This window comes from Aedes albopictus, chromosome 2 (assembly GCF_035046485.1).
Source record: "Aedes albopictus strain Foshan chromosome 2, AalbF5, whole genome shotgun sequence".
Lineage (NCBI taxonomy): Eukaryota > Metazoa > Arthropoda > Insecta > Diptera > Culicidae > Aedes > Aedes albopictus.
Window position 1 is genome coordinate 308,231,334 of NC_085137.1, and position 20,099 is coordinate 308,251,432.

General features: G+C 38.7%; 1 protein-coding gene and 1 long non-coding RNA gene across 5 annotated transcripts in view; one reads left to right on the top strand and one right to left on the bottom strand.

Moving 5' to 3' along the window:
- Positions 1–20,099, top strand: part of LOC109422468 (melatonin receptor type 1B-like) — a 128,935-nt gene that overhangs the window by 12,929 nt on the left and 95,907 nt on the right. For 2 of the 4 annotated variants that reach the window (XM_062852221.1, XM_062852219.1), the window contains exon 2: positions 11,774–12,013. The gene's annotated coding sequence lies outside the window, so the exon portion shown is untranslated. Of the gene's footprint in view, positions 1–11,449; positions 12,014–20,099 lie in introns of those variants that run through there. The other 2 variants (XM_062852220.1, XM_019697249.3) reach the window with 2 other exon arrangements.
- Positions 7,265–9,270, bottom strand: LOC109430314 (uncharacterized). The gene is made up of 3 exons (XR_009997081.1): positions 8,387–9,270; positions 7,954–8,331; positions 7,265–7,875 (listed from the first exon to the last, which is right to left on the bottom strand). It is a non-coding gene; the product is annotated as an uncharacterized LOC109430314 (long non-coding RNA).

Here is a 20,099-nt window from a genome sequence, read left to right on the forward strand (position 1 = left end):
GTGATTTCATTAAGAAGAACCGTGTACTGGGAGGTGGAACATGTCTCGTGTTGTTTTCACCATCGCTGGTGCATGGACTGATGTTGTTAGTGCTGCCGATGATGGTTCTCTCCGTTGAGGACAGTTTTGTGAGAATTTCTTGATAACGTGTGTCGTTGTACGGCAGTCACGATTATCCCGGGTGTTATACTGCAAATTTGTGTGGTGAACATCGAGTAAAGCGGTGTAGTCAGGAGGTAAATAAAAGCTTATTTCCCGTAGTCTGTAACAAGGTGCGTTTCGATTGATTTCTGATGTAAATCCATTTATTACACTTTTTTACCACTGGTTTACTTACTAGTTTAATGCCTTTTATGCAGTTCCCCCTTAGATCATACTACTCAATGCAAGTTTCATGCGTTAATCCAGGCTTAAGCTCATGGTTTCCAAAGTTATTGGTTGTGCACAACTTTCAACTGTGAGATTGAAAATAAAGAGGTGTTGAGAGACATGATAAAACCATGTTGCGGAGATAAGAAGAGCATCTTAATGTATAGTTTCGAGAGGGGTGACTGCTTGAAAACTAAAGGGATAATTGAAGACGGATTTTGTCCAACTCAATTCTTTGTACATTGCCTAAGGAAATGACATGTTGTTCGGGACGACCATGCATTATACATTGTCTAAGGAAAAGGCAAAAGCGTGTTGTTCGGGATGACCACGCAAGCGTTTGAATGGCATGCTGTTCGGGACGACCATGCTTTGTACATTGTCTATTGAAAAGGCAAAGGCGTGTCGATCGGGATGACCACGCAAGAGTTGAAGTATGGCATGTTGTTCGGGACGACCATGCATTGTACATTGCCTAAGGAAAAGGCAAACGCGTGTTGATCGGGATGACCACGCAAGCGTTTAAATGGCATGCTGTTCCGGACGACCATGCTTTGTACATTGTCTATTGAAAAGGCAAAGGCGTGTTGATCGGGATGACCACGCAAGAGTTAAAATATGACGGCTGGCATAGCTACCGAAACCTGTTTAAAACATACTTAGCAGTTTGTTTAGTTTACCTTACGGCCTGATCCGTGTTTTTTGGCTTTCACTCGGGAATCATTCGCCTGATTCACGAGAGATAAGCAGATGGTTTGTTAGATTTGAACAGGCATGTATAGATCGTGAATTATGGGAAATGGCCGCTACTGTTCTTGAGGTGATGGGGTTGTGTGGCTTGAGAGCCGACTACACCCACAGGAGACATCCTTAATGGTGGTGTCCGGAAACATGGGTATTTCATAGATATACTGCTGTTTGAAGAAATCAGTCGGTTGATAAACCTAGTATCAAGGTTCCTGCAACGAACGACTGTTGCTTTTGTTTTTGTGTATTTATCGCCAGTGACGCAGCATGCCACAGATGATCGGATGGATATCATGGCTGGCAGCATATTTATACGTTTCCAATTCGCACTGCAAATGATCAACGAGTGACACGATTCATGAGTGACCGTATATCCGATTTATTGTTGCTTTCGTGGAGTTCTCGTTACTTTCTGTGTTAGTTCAACATTACAGCATCTGCATATATTGATTGGAGTGGAATGGTGTTTGTATGTTACGATTTATCATCGGAATATGTCAGTGGATATGCACAATTCTTTCACTGTTGTATTTGTGAAGGACTCCGACGGGTTCGTGTGAAAAAGAAAAAGCGATGGATTTGGGTGGATCACTTGGGGCAAATCTTTTGCTGCATCTTCCTCGACTCGAATCAGCGAAGAGGAGTGAGTAAGAATTGGATAAGACAAATATACACTGAAAAATTTCTGCAATTATTGTATGCATGTGTCGCACACATAGATTTTTACAATTTGTCAAACATATACATAATTTTCATGTGTGGAAACACACAGTGTTTATAAGGTCTATCGATTTTATGTGTAATCCATCGTGGAAATCGAGTATGTGTGCGCAAAATTTATAAATTAAATCCATGGATGCATTCCAATAAAAATGTGTGGAATTTTTGCAGTGTACGCATCACTTTTTTATAGAGAAGAGTGAGGATGTGTGGAGTGTGCCAGTCTGCGGCATGGACCAGTCTAATACTCTTGCATACTACGGGCATTGATCGCGCGTTCAACACACTAACGAGTGGCACACAGTCAGTATCAGACACGCGAGGCGATCGGTTGTGCGGCCCGGCCGGCGGTGCTGCATGCTGGGTGATTGTCGGTGGATTATACAAGTTCCACAAATATATCGATGCTAGTAGTATTGATATGTTTAAGCTAAAAAATTAGCTGCCTCCGCCTGCTGCTTCATGAGTTATCAAATAAATTGTAAATCACCTTTTTGCCTTTCTCGTAGACTAAGTGTGCTGGAAAGGCTATATGTTCACTCCAAAAATGACTTTTTGATAGAAGGCCAGGAGGGTCAAGTCACATATTCCAATCAACTCACATATACCTCGATGAATTGAGGTGATGTCTGTGTGTATGTATGTGTGTGTGTATGTGGGTGTATGCACACTCAGATTCAATCTCGTTGTTCGGTAATTATTTTGCTGGAAAAGTTCGGTAATGCGAAAAAACAACCGTGTTCCGGTAATGATGCGTCATTATACAGGAGTTCGGTAATGTTATTACCGATTATTTTGTAATTTGATTCATTGACAGCATCATCTGTCAAATAATTTACAGTTCGTACAGTAAAATCGAACAATTACCGTATACCAGTGCTTCCCAAACTGTGCGCCGCGAACCTTTCCCAGGTGCGCCGCAGGCTCTTGAGTTGTGACGAAACAAACAAAAGCAAACTTTTTATTTGTATTGCGGAACACCTTTAATTTTGTTTTGTTTAGTAAAACTAGTGTCGCTTCATATTTTTTTAATCTTTCCCTGAGTCTTCGATTGTTCCATAGGATTTCTGGTATCCTTTTCAAACATGTCAATTGACACCAAATTTTAAAATGTTTAAATTTAAAGTTATTAAAATTGTTTTTGGACCTTTTAAGCTTCAGCTTAGCTTTTGATTTAACTGTAACTTGTCTATAGTTTTTATTTCAAGGTTCTTCGGGACAGCTAGCGGCATGCAGGCTGGCCGTTGTGACATTGTGAAGAGCTAGCTTTAACCTTTTTTAACCGGACTGTTTCATCAGTACTGCCGCAACCTCACTGAACTTTGAATAAGTTTGCCATGCTCGGTTTCATCACTGAGGTTATATATGGCCACTCCAGCCTCAAAGGGTTAATTCGAAATTTATGAAAATAAAAAGTTCAATCAAAGCCCACCCGACAGGTTTCATACAATCTCTTTATGTGCCGAAATTTTCCAAAATAAATAAAAGAGCTTGAAAGTGTTGCTTTGCAATATTTCCGATAAAAATTGAAACTTTATTTATTTATTTATTTATTTATTTATTTATTTAAAATTGCCAAATTTTCTCTGAATTCTTAGAAAACATTTGACATTTTTTTATCTGTATTAACGAGATTTTTAGGCCTAGGCTAGTTCATCTCGGGACCCAGGCTTTACTTCCCTTCCGAAGGAAGAACTCACATTTTTTGCGAGTTTGTCGGGAGCGGGATTCGATCCCAGGTCCTCGGCGTGATAGTCAAGTGTTCTAACCATCACACCAGGTCCGCTCCCTTTGACAATTTAAAGAAAGCTGTTTATAATTTAAAAAAAAAACCTTTTTAAAATCTTTGGTGCGCCGCGACATTTTTGGAAATTTCAAAGGGCGCCGCGAGAGCAAAAAGTTTGGGAACCTCTGCCGTATACTGTAAGAAATACTACCGAAAAGCTTGTAAATCTCATCTTACTTTACCGAAGTTCCGTAAAGCTGCCAGCAACATTTCGAAATGTCAAACTGCTGGATGTTGAAGTTTTCATTTTGGAGTTGAAAATTAGTGTTACCTAAGAACCTTCAAGTCAAAAAATCTCGTCGATTTGTGATCATATTAACCCTCTACTTCCCATGGTTGCTCTAGAGCACCATCGATTTTCGACCAACTCCGGACAAACGGAATAAGATGAATATGATGCAATAATTTTTAGAATATGGTTGTAACCTCATAAGGTTAACCCAACTACTACCTACTTGTTTCAATAGTTGAACTATTGATAAACAATCAAAAACCTATTGATTTACAATCAAAATTTGTTTCATTGATTTCGAAAAATTTAGCCAATTTACAATAACGTTTGTTCTACCACTTTTTTCGGAAATGCTTTTTTGGCATAGATATAGTCGTTCAAAGTCGTGGGAAGGAAAGGGTTAAGCGGAGCATTCGATTTTCTGACATGTGAGTGAGTGTTCATTTATGTAATTAATCTGCCGTCCCTTGATTTATAATCAACATTTTGTTCCAGCTGCTGCAGGTGTTTGCGTGGTGAAACGGGTTGAAAATTCGCTTCTCGTTCATCCCACAAATCAACTCCGGGACAAAATTAGTGAGATCGACGAAATTTGCTCACAAAAGCATCAGAATGCCTCAAAAATGTTGTGAATAAAAACATTTAAACCCTCTAGCCTGCATCTTTTAGTTTGACAAGTACCGAAAAAACTGTAAAATATCATAAAAAACATTGAATTACCGAAATTCTACGGTAATTCTGAAACGCACATTACCGGAGAAATTCGGTAATTTTTGACAGCATTCTAAAATTTATTTTACCGGACATTCGGTACCCGTTTCGATTACCGAATGGATTATCGAACGTTCAGCTGTTGAGAATCCGGTAAAAAATTACCGTATACTGTAAAAAAAATCTAAGTGTGTGAGTATGTGTGTGTACAAAAAAAACTCACATCACTTTTTGGCAGTAAACCTCAACCGATTTTAATGACCGACGGTTCATTCGACGCGGAATCTGGTCCCATTGTTTCCTATTGAAAATGGTTTGAATCGGTTCAGCCGTTCCGGAGTTATTGCCATTTAGGTGTTCCGGGACGGTACCCCAGGAAGGGGCCAGATATTAAAATGCTACAAAATCATGCATGCGACACATCAGACCGCGGCTTTTTCGATAACCTGACGAACGGTAAGCAGGAAAATAGTATCAGGCTATATCTGAACCGGTAGTGTTCCGGAATTGGTTCCGGATGTCCCGCCGGAAATAGCAAATTATAAAAGTGAGCCAAATCCATGCATGCGACCCATCAAATAGCAGCTTTTTCGATAACCTGATGAACAGTGAGCTGGAAAATAGCCTTTGATCAAGCAGAGACTACCGGTAGTGTTCCGGAACCGGTTCCGGGTGCCCCGCCGGCAGGGTTCCTGATTTCCACTTTTCATCTTCTTCCACATTCGAATACAGTTAGCAGCGAACGGTTGTCGCTTTAGTTTGTGTGTTTGCTTGTCAGCGACGACAGCAAACTCCGGTGAACGGTGGGAAGCCACACTTGGAATTTAAACATTCGTCCACATTCGCATCGCAAGCGATCGAGCGGCGATGCGATTCGTGAGATATCGTGAGATATTGCGCATACGAATTTTTGAAGTTTTCAAAATATGTTTATTATTTTCTTTGCTAATCTAGCATTTCAACAACTATACACTAAAAATGTATGCATTGCATGCAGAAATTCTGTTCTAGTTGTGATAATAGTCGTTTCGATGGCTCATCAGCATTCGTCACCATTCGCCATACATTCATTCGCTTGCGATCCGAACTGCGACGATCGGTAACGAATATCCATGTCAAGCAGCAAGCGCTTCGCTTCCCACTGATGATGGGGTTGCGTGTTTGATCACGACAATCCGTTTGCTGTATCTTTCTCGATTCGCTTCAGCAAAGAGGAGTGAATATGAATGGAGTGAGGCGAATATACCGATCCTTGCCCGCCGGAAGTGGCCAAATATAAAATTGAACCCCAAACCCATGCATGCGACACATCAAATCGCGGCTCTTTGGATAACCTGATGAACGGTCAGCAATAAAATGAAATCAGACTATATTTAGGAAACCAGTAGTATTCCGGAACCGGTTCCGTGTGTCCCGCCGGAAGTGGTCAAATGTAGATGGGAACAAAACCCATGCGTGCGACACATTAAATAGCAGCTTTTTCGATAACCTGAAGAACAGTAAGCATGAGAATAGTCTTAGATCACAGCAGAGACTACCGGTAGTGCTCCGAAACCGGTTCCGGGTGCCCCGCCGGAAATGGCCAAATATAGAAGTGAACCAAACCTTAGACCAAACCCATGCATGCGACACATCAAATAACTGCTTTTTCGATAACTTGATGAACGCAGGAAAGTAGCTCTAGATCACAGCGAGACTACCGGTAGTGCTCTGGAACCGGTTCCGGATGTCCCTCCGGATGTGGTCAAATATAAAAGTGAACCAAACCCATGCATGCGACACATTAAATCGCGGCTTTTCAGCTAACCTGATGAACGGATAGCAAGAAAATGGTTTCAGACCATATTTGGTACAACCAGCAGTATTCCGGAACCGATTCCGGTTGTCCAGCTAGAAGTGGACAAGTGCAACGTCGGCGTGGTGAGCGTCTGCTAATGCACGAAGAAGGGTAAAGAAAACCGTAAGAGATTTTTTTTTCTAATGAGTTTCCAGGCATTCCTTCAGTGATGATGAGAATATATGCTTGGATTCCTCCAAGAATTCTATATCGAAATTTCACTCCTGGTGGAATACCTCATGGAATGATGGATTTTATTCCTTCACGAGTTTCGCATAGGATTCCTTCAGGATTTCTTTTTTAGACGTTTTTCAAGGATTCCTACTGTAAACCCACTAGGAATAACTTGTTAAATTTTAAATATGAGGTTAGATCTGGGTGGTCCAATGAGGCCTGGAGATGCATGCAATGTGGGCGGACCAAGTACAGAACGATCTGGCAAATGCGGAACGCGGCCGAGGATGGAGGATGCAGTCATGAACTTGTGTGTTGTGGTAACGAATTGTTGATGAGCATTAGCACCCGCATAGTTGCTAATTGTAACTGTACAATCTCGCATGTAGTCAATAACTACTTCCGACTATGCCTGAACAATATCACATGCTATTCGCCTTCACATTACGCTGTAGTGTATGTGTATTGTAGTATACCATTTGGCAAATTGTAATGGGTCAAATAACAATATGACGAATAGGCGGTTAAGTTAGGTTACCATAAAAAATCGGCATTTTTCCCAAACAAAATTTTCATAAAACAGTATGCCAAACTGTGAAGATGTAATCCAGTTTTCGCTGCGATAAGAGTACAGCAAATTGTTGCTAAATAGTTGAACCATAAATCTGGACAAAAATATAACTGACTGTCGAGTTGTTCATTTATTGTGCAGATATTAAAATAAACAGCATGCCATATTGTTCAAATACAATTTTAAATTAAAACTATCAAATAATTAGTTACTAAAGCAATTTGTTATTTTCGAGCAACTAGCTCCATAAACCTTTTCCGCCAAAATTGAACATACATTGCATTTGGCACGAAAATTCTATGTTAGTGAAACCATTACTCGAAAATAACAAATTGCTTTGAAAAATAAAGAAATAAATATATATAATGAATTGAATGAACATATATTGATGAATATTAAAAGTACAATAGTGGAAATTATCGTAAAACGGTCGTTAAGGGTTAATCAAAAACTCCTACATTTCCTAAACCGTTCTAAATGACCGGTTCTTGTATCCTGATTTAGGTCCTATCCGGCTTACTTCGCCACTGATATCTACTTCTTCATTTCAACTCACTCGAGTATGACAATACTGGGCCCTTTTTCCCACATTCTTCGCCAGCTCCGTATGCTTTTCCATCAGGTTTTCCGATGAAGTTTTACAGATTTCGCCAGCTCCTGCCACTGCTGGGCGTCCCGCAGCAACATCCTTGCACAGTATTGTTTGGGCATTCTTCTCCAGAAGTAACCTGCAACAAAATTCCCCACGGGAGCAAGCACGGGAATCAGATCAAAACCATCCAATCCTGAAAAATAAACTAACTTACCTCTATGACTCTCTCCTCTCCGGTCCGAGAATACTCTGTTGTTGGTCTCCGTACCATGGAAGGCACATTGCCAGTAGAATTAATGGTGATTCAGCGAACTTGTAACTGCCTCCTCAGTAACTAAACTCTAATTTCGCCACAATTTCTTGAATGATATCCGCTTTGCCAGCAGAAGGGATTTTACTGGTTCCGATACCCCTCCGATGCCCACAGGGGGCGGGTGGCGTGGTTGTGTTGTATGGGTTGTATGCCGAATTTCTCCTTGGCATAATAACGCGGAACTCTTGGATAAATATCTCCTTGTTGGAACGAGCTCGGGAACGAATGGGTAGTTACATTCTGCCAACAGAATTACATACATTTGCACTCCACCTGAAGCTTGAAATCAAACAAGACATTAAAATCTTCATTGATTAGCGGATGATGCACTCACCTATGAAAACACTGGCAGCAGTACGCGTGGGCGGATTCAGCGCAGAGGAGAGGTAGAAAACTTGTTCTGATATCTAATTCAACAGTACTTTAAAGCAGTTAAAATTGCGTTGATAAATGCGAATAACGCACTGCTTCATTTTTTTTATTTTTCTGTTTTGTTTGCAAACCGTCAGTCTGCCTGCTTTCGGTTCGATCCGAAGTGCTCACTGATACTAATGCGTGTGACAATTTGCCAAATTGTTATACATCAGTAAAATGTAGTAGAATGTAAACGTATAAGTGTGCAAGGCAAATGAAAGCTTGCAACATTCGACAGGGTGTGATGATATATTTCAACCATTTCCCACAACTCTTGATCCTCATATCATCTTATTACATCTGGACAATATGCCTTATAGCTACAACTTAGTACGGGTTACTTAGACTGTTATTTATAGTCAAATGGTGCATGGTTTATATGGTTTAATAAAATATCAACATCATGTGGTGTACTTACATTATCAGATAGAAGAGATTTATTGTTTGGATCTTATGGCAAATTGTAATTTGCTATGCGGGCATTAAGCAAATCACAACAATTTGTAGGTGGTGCAGCCCCAAATGCTGTTATAAGAAGTACCTTCTTCCCGTCCCTCACCAAAGCACAGAGATTTGGGACTAATCACTAACTCAAAGGCAAGATTGACGCAACCCTCCAACGGTTGAAAGCTGTTCTGCCATGTCTGCCATATAATGTACCATTACTGGTCCAAAAATCAGCTGTTTTGGTGTACGCAGTCTCAAGTTATGAAACAAATTGTGTGACCAAATTTTGACCATATCACCCTTTAAAGTTATTAAAATAATTAAATAGAGAAAGTGACTACAGCGCCATTGGAGTTCTAGTGTATTTCTATTGCCATAATCAAAAAACGCGGAGCAAAGAAAACAGTGACAGTTTCAAAAACGCTGCCGCTCCCGCGCACTCCGTTGTAGTGAAGAATTGTTGATTCACTTTTAATATAATTTTAATATGTAAAAGGTCCTATTTTGTTCACTTTTCTGCTATAACTCAGACAATTTTGAACCAATTGACACAATTTTTGGAACGAGATGAGATACGTATAGTATCTAGCCGTGTACAAAATTTCAAGGCAACTTGAATTCAAGGTTTGGAATTGACTGAGTTATAGCGAAGAGTGCCCAAAATACCGGCCGCTGCTCAAGTGGTTCGCTACCCTTATGCTAAATAAATAGGCTCCTAAAGTCCTATCGGGATTCTTGTTTTAAACCACAATATATGGTTCAATAGTACATATTTACTCATTTTTTGACGTTAACCATAGTTGAAAATATATAATTTTTATTTTTTTAGCCTTTTGTATCGTCCCTAGCTTATAACACATACTTTGAGTGATTTGTTTTTCACCGTGTATGTCAGATAGGAACATTTTTGAAATCCCAGTGCAAAAAATGTCGAGCTTAGCCACACAAGGTTGACCTCAAATGTCAAAGTAGAACTATTTACCATTTTACTTATTTCGATTTTTCTCATTATTCCTTTGTTTTTCAAGTTCGAGTAAAGTACAATTCCGATTAGAATACCATGCTTGATCGTATTATTCTAATATAATATACTAATATAAGCGAGACTACGTCTTTATTTTTAGGACCCTATTAACGATAATGACATAGCATGAGCGTGGTGTCCCTGGAGGTGATTCAAGACGCGAGTGCAGTCAATTACTCTCTGATACTGAACCTCTTCTAAATCTTTTCGTTAATTTAGTGCAAGATAATTTCACATTGAATTGTACCAACCGAATCTCTTAAAACACAATATTTGCAAAGTTGCTATCCAACAGTCTTGCAACATGGGTACATACTGAACTAACCATAGAGTGTAGCAAGCTCGTTGTAGTTCATCCTACACCACTTCACACGGCTCTTTAGACGGTTTGTATACATGATATATTCCTTGCAGCGGTGAATCTTTTTAACTCCTTCATGAGTTCTATACATGTTTTCTTCAGAAGTTCAAATTGAGATTCCTCCAGAAATTCCATATGAATTATCCTCAAGTTTCACCTGTGATTTCTTCAAGAATTTCATGAGGTGTTCCACCAGAGATTTTTCCACGAATATTCCTGGTTGCTCCAAGAGTTTTACATGATTCCTTCGGGAGTTTCACCTATTGTTTCTCTAGAAGTATCAATCTGAATCCTTTTTGGAGTTCCACTTGTGATTCTTCCAGTAGTTTCACGTATAAGTAATCCAGCAGGACAACCTAGAAATCCTCCTGGATTTCATCAACGATTTCTCCTATGGGGCTGTCCATTAATTACGTAAGGGTTTATAGGGGGAGGAAGGGTTTGAGAAATCTTACGCGCCATACAAAAATATTTGGCTTTCCATACAAAAAATCTTACAAGGGGGGGAGGGGGTGTCGAAAAATCGCAAAAATTCCCTTACGTAATTAATGGACAGCCCCTATAGTTCTACGTGGTACTTCTCCTAAAATTCACTTCCCAAATGTTTTTCCTAATTATTTATCGTTTCTTAATGAAACACCAAAGCTGTAGAAAAAATAATTGGTAACCGTGTGGTGAACGGCTTGGCATATCTGAAAGCTAGCAAATGCTTTTTCACGAATAGCTTGGGAATATCTCTAAAGAATTCTTTGGAAAATCTTTTCAGTAAATCGTAACTAGGGTTTTTTTTTCGAGAATTCGTTCTTTGTTTTTCTTCTGGTATCCTTCCGCCGCTTCCTTCAGTAATATTTCCAGGACTTCCTTGAAGAATACTTCTAGCTATTCATGCAAAAATAATCTCGGTCGTATTTTCAAGTACACCTTCAAGTAGTTCTCCAGAAATACCTTCAGGAGTTCCTATGGAAATTGTTCCAAAAGTTTTGATATGGATACCTACCTTCAGGGATTTTCTCACAAATACCAAATATGGAGATTGTTTCAGGAACACATTAAGTTAGTTTTCATGAATACTGCTTGGCATTTCTGCTGATTTTTTTTTTCTCGGACTATACTCAAATACCTTCAGAAATATTAGAAGTAGTATTTCAGATTGATTGATTGATTTGTCTTTCTTATAGAGACTTTTAGCCCTTGGCTGGTTCATCTCTGACTATATTATTTCAGAGATTGTTTCATTAAAATTTCTTTGAAATATTCTGAAGTCTCTCAGAAATACCTTTTGTTGGAAGTGAGCATGGCCCTATGTTAACAAAAATAACGGAACCAATCGGTGACAAAAACAAATATTTTTAAATAGGATGATCATAGGGATATAGGATGATGAAGGGCACCCTAATATTATTTTATCACATGTTTTTCCCATAAGTGGTCAACTTCACCCTTTCGTACGGTACGATTCCTTTATAACAAAGTAGTAGTGGACCTCAGAAGAAAGTACAGTACATAGAGTGCCAGAGTGCATTGGTGTGCCAAGGAAAACCGGATTTGAACCGGGGGGAAGTAACCAAGCGGAAGTGAGATTCAATTCCGCAGAAATGATGACAGTTTCTTCGCCAGCCGTTGACAACTGAAGATTCAACTAGGTGTTGAAGGTCTCTTCAATTCCAGAGTGTTGTGCAAAGGACAAGCCTGTTCCTGCTGTAGCAAGCTGCTCGGTAAGTTATTACATGCCACTTCCGAAATATGTTCTCGTTTTCCTGCTTATTTACGACTCGGTTCTGGTGCTTGTCGAGTTCTTGTCATTCAGGAGGGAATATCAAAAATAGCAACGAACGGCCGTACCTTCAAAGTACTTTTACCTCCTGGGGATGGGAGGGTTATTCCAGAAGGTGGGTGGCCACGGCGTATTTAGACCGGATCGGGGGGACGACGACGACAACGACGACCGACGCTCGCTCGCTTGCATGACTAACCATAATTTATAACATATTGTTTTAGTGTGTGGTGGCAAGACGGTTCGTTAGTAAGTCGACAGGCACTAAGGACTGGGTAGCTGGGCGGCTTGTCAGTGAGGCAATTCTCCATGGATAATTTAGATACTACCAGGCGTGAGTGGTCGGTAAAGAAAAAGGTGAGCTATGAGCTAGTTTCATGGTGGGTTCTATCGGAAGCATCCATCAACTTTTTACAGCACCGGAAGCACGAGTGGCGTATGAATTTTGGTTGTTTATATGCTTGAATAATCTCCTGTCGTCATCAGTGGCGTTTATAGTGAATTAAGGCTAGAGATAGAAAGGAAGAAAATATCAAGGAAAGCTAGATAAAGAATAAAACTTCTCATATGTCGGGATTTGTGCTTCGAAATAAAGACAAAACCACAAACCAGACAACATAACCAGTAACCACCCATGTAAACTTCCCACCTACACGGAGAAACTGAAAAACTCAAAATTAGGTACTTTTAAACTCAATTTTGAGTTCTTTTTCATCTCCCTTTTCATGCGCTCTTTCTGTTGTTGTCAGAGAGTGAAGAGAGAAACAGCCCAACTTTTGCAGTTCCGTGCGTCAAGCCAAAATTGAGTTTCTAGCACAGTACTCAAATTTGAGTGAATACAACCTAGTCAAAATTTCAGTTGAGTGGAAAAAACTTAAAATTAGGTATTTTTTTCACATGGAAGCAAGCGGGAACAACCCAACAAAAACATCGATTCCATCAACTCAAAATTGGCTTGACGCACGCAACCCCGAAGTTGGGTGGAAAGAACTCACTTTTGGGTAGTTTCGTCTCTCCGTGTAGGTACTCGTTTGAACGTCTCCTGTTGCAGCTAAGTATGCCCAAAAAAATATCGAGAACCCATCACTTACGTTTCATCAAATTCGAATTCACGTAGCATAGGAAGGCGAGCCACGACCTTCATCGCTTTTATCTGCCGTAGCCCAAACCGCCATGAAGCAATTGGGCCTCTCAAAGGGAAATTTCTGATGGGTCCAATAGCCATGGAGACAACACAGGGATGCAGATTTTTGACCGTTCGGTTGTTCGTTCAGTGTTACGTTCGCTTTGCCGTGAACCTACACAACATACACACGTACAGATAGCTTCTACAGACCAAGCAACAACACATGTTTTGAAGGACGACGTGAAAGGATCGTTGCTAGAGGGATTTCTCCCTTCGGCTTGCGATGCTTCAAATTCACTCTCTTTCCGTTTCCTGAGTAAGCACACTCTATTCTTCCCAAAAGCTTGCCATCGCAATCGATGTGGGTGGATGGATAACAACCGAATGTACTACTTGTACTGATAAATTTGTTACTAAAAAAATAGTCGATGAACGTTATGAAAATGTAAATTATGCACATGTGATTCAAAAAATGTCCTGAATTAAGCACTGAAAGAAGTTTTGGAAGACTTTTTATAAATATTTCCGATGGTGGTCTTCTGCAACTTCCATCATTCAGAATTGAAGAATTTAATTTGACTTTGATCTGATGACTTCATCCTTGTAAACATGCTCTACAGCGCACTAAAGGGATTCAGGTGGCCCAAAATCTAAAATTGACTATTTAATTTGAGATTTATGTTCGGTAGTTGAAAGTAGACCACTTGGACCAGTAAACCCTAGAATATTAGTTTGCTAATCCATATACTTATCGAGATATTGGCAGCAGAATGAGACCATTGGCATTTTTTGGAAAAATGAATGAATTGTGCATCTTCGCACATCTACGACTTAAATGGAAAATGTTGAACTTTTAAAGTAGTTTCTTTAAGCTTACTTATAAACTTTTGAACATAATGACATGTCAGACTTAGAAAAATTGATTCTAGCTATTAAATGATATCACTTTAAAATAAACAAATTTTCCCCATACAAACCGTTCCATACAAAAAAAGTTCCGCAAAGTTTCACTTAGGGACTACTTCTATATCTTTCTTAAGGATCCCTGGGAGACATTGAAATTAAATTTGGCTGCTACTAGCTGCTATTCTGCAATTCCAATCCAGTTGTAGGCGATGATTCATTTATTCCAATATAAATCACTTTATTGGGCATTAAATATTTCTGATGAAACATTTGATCGTCATGGCCGCTTTTCTTGGCAGGTCAATCATAGTAGAATCTAAATCTGGCCTCGAGTCTCTTAGCGAAGCGTATTTTTCTACGAATTGGAATCTAGTTTGTAAATTGCATCAGAAATACTGATAAACGCCTAAAAGTATGCAATGCTATTGTATTTTAATACTGTTGAAACTTGAAACAACCATGTTGAAAAAAATGTTTATTAAAATTTCTAAAACCCGTCAATTAATGAGATGAGTTTTTTGACAGCTTGAAATGACATTTAGGATCATTCTATCAGTTGAAATGGAAAGATTGTAAATTTATTACGATTTTGATGGTGTAAATCCAAAGAGCAGAATATTCATGCTCTCAGTACGGACAAGCCTCGAGTTTGGATTCCTTAGAAGCAGTCAAGACGTGTTTTCCATATATTTAAGGCATAAACCTTTCGAATAGGGGCAAAACATTATAAAATTGACGAAAAAATATTTTTGGCCACCTGTTTGTATGGAGCCGCCTCATAGTGCAGCGTGGAAAAACATATTTTGAAAATTATCCATACTAAATCCTTAAATTTTACAGAATTCTAGATTTGTACCAAGGAAAGTATTGAAGATATAGGAGCATGGGCATAGCCAGAGAGGGGGGAGGGATGTTGCCGTCTTTGTTTTTTAAATTTGGTAAGCTCAAAATTATCAATAATTCAGAGTTCCTGAAAACAGCTTCAAGAAATTAACAATTCTAATATTTTAGGATCTTATCCGTAATTGTCAAACTTTTTTTTTCTCACAAGAAGTTTCGCCAAGAATTTATTTAATATCAGAATTTTATCAAATACCAATCCCTACTGGGATTTTCTGAGGTATTCATCACGAGCTTACTTACGGGATTTATCCTGGGGTTTCTTCAGGAGTTCCTCTAGTTATGCCTCCTAGAATTTCTCCAGGGATTCCATCAGAAATTCTTTCAGGGATTCACTCGAGAATTCCATGTGCTTTCAGGAATAGATCCAGGGGTTATTTTACGGATGCCTTTAAGTGCCTCTTCCAGGCACTCTTCTGGGAGAATTTCTCCTGGATTTTTTTTCAGGTACTCCTCCAAAATTCATCCAGAAATTGCTCAGAGATTTCCTAAGGAATTACGCATATATATCGCTTATAATCATATAATCATATGATGGTAGCTCATAATAAAAAATTGCGAAGCGATTGACTTTAGGAATTCCTCCAGGAATACTTTCAAGGATACCTCCTGGAATTGCTCCAGTGATTCTTCAAGGAATTCACACAGTTATTCCTACAGGGAGTAGTCCAGGGATTCCTCCTAGAATTTCTTCGGGTGTTCCTCCAGGAATTCCTCTAAGAACTCCTTTTGGGAATTTGGGATTTATCTAAGGGGTTTCTCCTAGAATCCCTTCAGGCTTTCAATCAGGTACTCCACCAGGATTCTTTCCAGAAGTTCCTCGAGGGGTTGCTTCAGGTAAGTCTACAAAGATTCCTCCAGAAATTTTCCGAGGCATTCCTCCAGGAATTCGTACAGGAATTCCACCTGGATTACATAGAGGCATTCATCCAGGGACTCCTTCAAAAACACCGCCAAGAAATCCAGGAATTCCTTCAGGAATTGCTCCAGGAATCTCCAGGAACACCTCCAGAATTTTTTTCCAGGAAATCCTCCAGAGATTCCTTCAGAAATCCCTCTAGTAATCATCCAGGCATTCCACCACAAATTTTCTGGGAATTTCTGGGGGAATTCCCCAATGAATTTCTTCAGAAATTTTTCCAGGGATTCTTCCAAAAATTCCTTTAGGATTTTTTTCACCAATTTATCCAGGGATTCTTCTAGGAATTTCTCCAAGGATTTCTTCAATAATTCCACCGTGGATTTCTTCACAAATTCCTCCAAATATTCATCCAAGAATTTCTCTAGGGATTCCTGCCGGAATTCCTCTTAGAAATGCTCAAAGGATGCCTTAACAATTTCACCCAGGAATGCTTCCATTAATTCCTGCAGGAAGTCGTCCAGGAATTCCTTCATAAATTCAGGGATTTTCCTAGGAGTATCTCCAGGCATTCCTTCTGGAAATTATACTGGCATTTCTGTAGCTATTCTCTCAGTATTTTTTCCTGGCATTTCGTCATGAATTTCTTCAATATTTTCTCCATTCATTCCTCCGGGAGCTTCTCCTGGCATTCCCCCGGGAACCTCTGCTGGCATTCCTCCAGGAATTCTTTGTGGAGCTCTTCCAGGGATTTCTTCAAATATTTCTCCAGGGATTCCTCATGGAATTCTAACAAGGACTTCTTAAGGAATTCTTCCATGGATTCATTCAATAAATCTTCTAAGAATTCTTCAAAGAATTTTATCCAGAAATTCATCCAGGGATTACTCCAAGAATTCCTTCAGGAGTTACCCTAGGAATTACTCCAATAATTTCTCCAGGAATTTCTCCAGAAATTTCTTCAGGAAATCCTTCAGGGATATTTTCAGAAAATACCCTAGGCATTCTTCATGGAATTTCTACAGGCATTACTCTAGGAACTTCTCCCGATATTCTTGCAGGAATTCTTCCAAGAGTTCTTCTAGCAATTCCTGTGGAAATTCTTCCAGAGATTCCTCCAAGAGTTTCTCAAGGGGTATCTCCAGGAATTCCTACAATTTTTTTTCTAGAAATTCTCTCCAAATCTTCAAGATATTACTTAAGAAATTTTCCCAAGGATTCTCACCAAAATTTCTTTAGGGGTTTTTCACGAATTCATGCAGGGATTGCTCCAGAAATTCTTCCAGGAATTTCTTCAAGAATTCCTTCACGAATCCCTGCAGGGATTCATCCAAGAATTTCTTTTGGGCTTCTTCAAGGAATTCCTCCTTCTGGGATTCCTTCACGGATTTCCTCAGAAATTTCTCCGGGTGTTCCTCCCAGAATTCCTTGATGTATTTCTGCAGGGATACATTAAGAGATTTCTCTAGGAATTCTTCCAGAGATTTCTCCAAGAATTTATTTAGGAATTTCTCAAGGAATTTATCCAGGCATTCCTTCCGGAATTTCCACAGATATTTCTTCAAGAACTCCTCTAGGCCTTCATTTTCAGGAATTTCTCCAGGAATTCCGCCAGAACTCATCCAGGTACATACATACATAAACTTCTTCAGGAATTCCCCTAGAAATTCATCCAAAAAATCCTCAAATAATCCTCCTTGGACTCCCCCAAGGATTTCTTCAGGAAATTCACTAGGCATTTTTGCAAGTATTCCTCCAGAAATTCCTGCAGGTATTCCTCTAGGAATTTCTCTAGAGATATCTTCGGATTTTTTTTTCTCCAGAAATTCCTCCAGGAATTCAGAGATTCCTTTATAAATATCTTCTTGCAGGCATTCCTCTAGATATTCCTCTTAGAAAACCTTCAGGCATTCCTTCAGGAATTCTTCCAGGAGTTCCTCCAGGGATTCCTCCAGCGTATTCTTCAGATATTTCTCCAGGGACTTTTCCCAGAATTTCTTCAGGGATTTTTGCGGGAGTATATCCAGCAACTTCTCTATGAATTTTTCCAGAGATTCCTCCAAGAATTTATCCAGGAATGCTTACAGGAGCTCTTCCAAGAATTTCTGCATGAATTCCTCCAAGAACTCTTCCAGAAATTTCTTTAGGAATTCTTCCAGAGATTCCTCAAAAAAAATCCAGGGAATCCTCCATAGACCCCTTCATATTTTTCCAAATATTTCTCCCTGAATTTCTCAAAAGATTTCTCCAGCAATTTGTCCAGGGATTCCTCCAGGAATTCTTCCAGGGATTCTTCTAGAAGTTCTTTAAGGGATTCCTCAATGAATTGGAATTCTACCACGGATTCCTCCAAAAAATCCTCCAGGGATTTCTCAAGGTCATGTGCAAGAGGTTTCGGTATTGTTGTACCCTGTTTATTTAAAAGCAGAAGTTTACACAAAAATGCATGAATTGGTCAAACAATTGGCTTATTTTCATTAAATCTGAAGAAATATATTATAAATGTATCTTGGTTTAACCACATTCATTTTTGGCATGATTTATTTGAAAAGAACGTCTAAATTATAAAGCAAGTAGTTCTTATTAGAAATTAGAATACTTTGAAGGCCATTTCTCAAAATCAAGCGTTCGATTTGAATAGGTTGTATGTTTGCTGTGATTCCTATGCAGATTCGACCTATTCAAATCGAACGCCAGAAATGTGAGGCATCCAATAAATGTTTTTTTTTTTTCAGCCAGAATACAATCTAGCAGATATTGGGAGCTGCTAGAAGACGTGATAGTTGTAAACGCTTTGGTCGAAAAAAGTGATGCCGTCATATTTCATCAAAACAATACTAAAATACGTATTTTTTAAGGTTTGCAGCATTTTTCTCTGATAAAAACATTGTTTTCTGTAGATTTTCAACCTGCACTCGTTATAATACTTTTGCTATACCGTCGTGCGGGGTTACTTTTGAAATGCGGGGCTACTTTGGACACTTTATAATATGGATTTTTTGAATTCGAAATATGGTTCAAATCTGTATGATGTCTTTGGGACTATTACGAAGCAATAGTTTTCCCTCCATTTGGTTGAAATTATTTTTCAAACAGACCGTTTATTGCTTGGCAGGACGCGAAAATACATCGAATAAATCAATAAAATATACATATCGTATCAGAACATTTGGTCTGTAAGCATTGTTTCTACAGTTCATAAATTTCAAAGGGTTGATCAATTCATTCAAAATATATCAACGTAGCATATACAATCGAATATTTGTATCGTTATACATTATAAATGACCATTTCACCCAAATAAAGGATTGATGGTCCTTTTTTTCAGGGTATTTATATAGCAATATCACGCTGCTCATAATACCAAAGGTAGCACGAAACCATCTTCAAACGCATAAATTTATTGAAATAATGTCTGATATAGTATACTACAGTATTGGTACAAAGTAGTTTTCTAAATAAACCTGGAATTTGAAATGCAATTTTGTTTTAGATAAAAATTTCCAAAGTAGCCCCCATCTGGTTCTATATGAGATGTGTCCGATTGGTGTATGAACAACTTTTTTGTTTATTGATGGATTTAGTTCAAATTTTACATACATCCTACATACATGCTCACAATTATTATGTGTAAAAATTGTGGAAATCCATTCACTACTCTGGGAGTTATAATGTCATAAAGTTTAAAAATCATGAAAAAGTGTAAAAAGAAGCCCCGCACGACGGTATATAATCTTTCGAAACATTTATAATGCCAATAACTGCAAAAATCTAAATTTGAGAACATTTTCAATATTATGACATGTCTATATAAAATGCATGTAAAACTAATATGGCAACACTTCCGAAAACGATCAAATGTATGATTTATGAGTCGTTCTATAATGCAGCTCACCATACAAAACGATTTTGTTGGATATGTTCTGAAACTTGATAGTTTTCATAATGCAATTCTAAAAATTGTACAATTCTGCTGTAGAAATGCCGTAAAAATTTTTTGAAGAAATTAACGAAGGAATTTTTAAAGAAAAATCGAAAAAAAATCCAATGCATTTGTCAAAGAAATTTTTAGTAAAAATTTCCGAAATAATTTATACAGAATTTTTGAATGACCTCCTAAGAAAATGCTTAGAGAATTTTGGAAAACAATTCCAAAAAAAGAATTGAGAACTAATTGTCGAATTCGTTTTTCAAAAAGAATTCAGAGAAACTCCTGAAGGAAAGGCTGAAGAACTC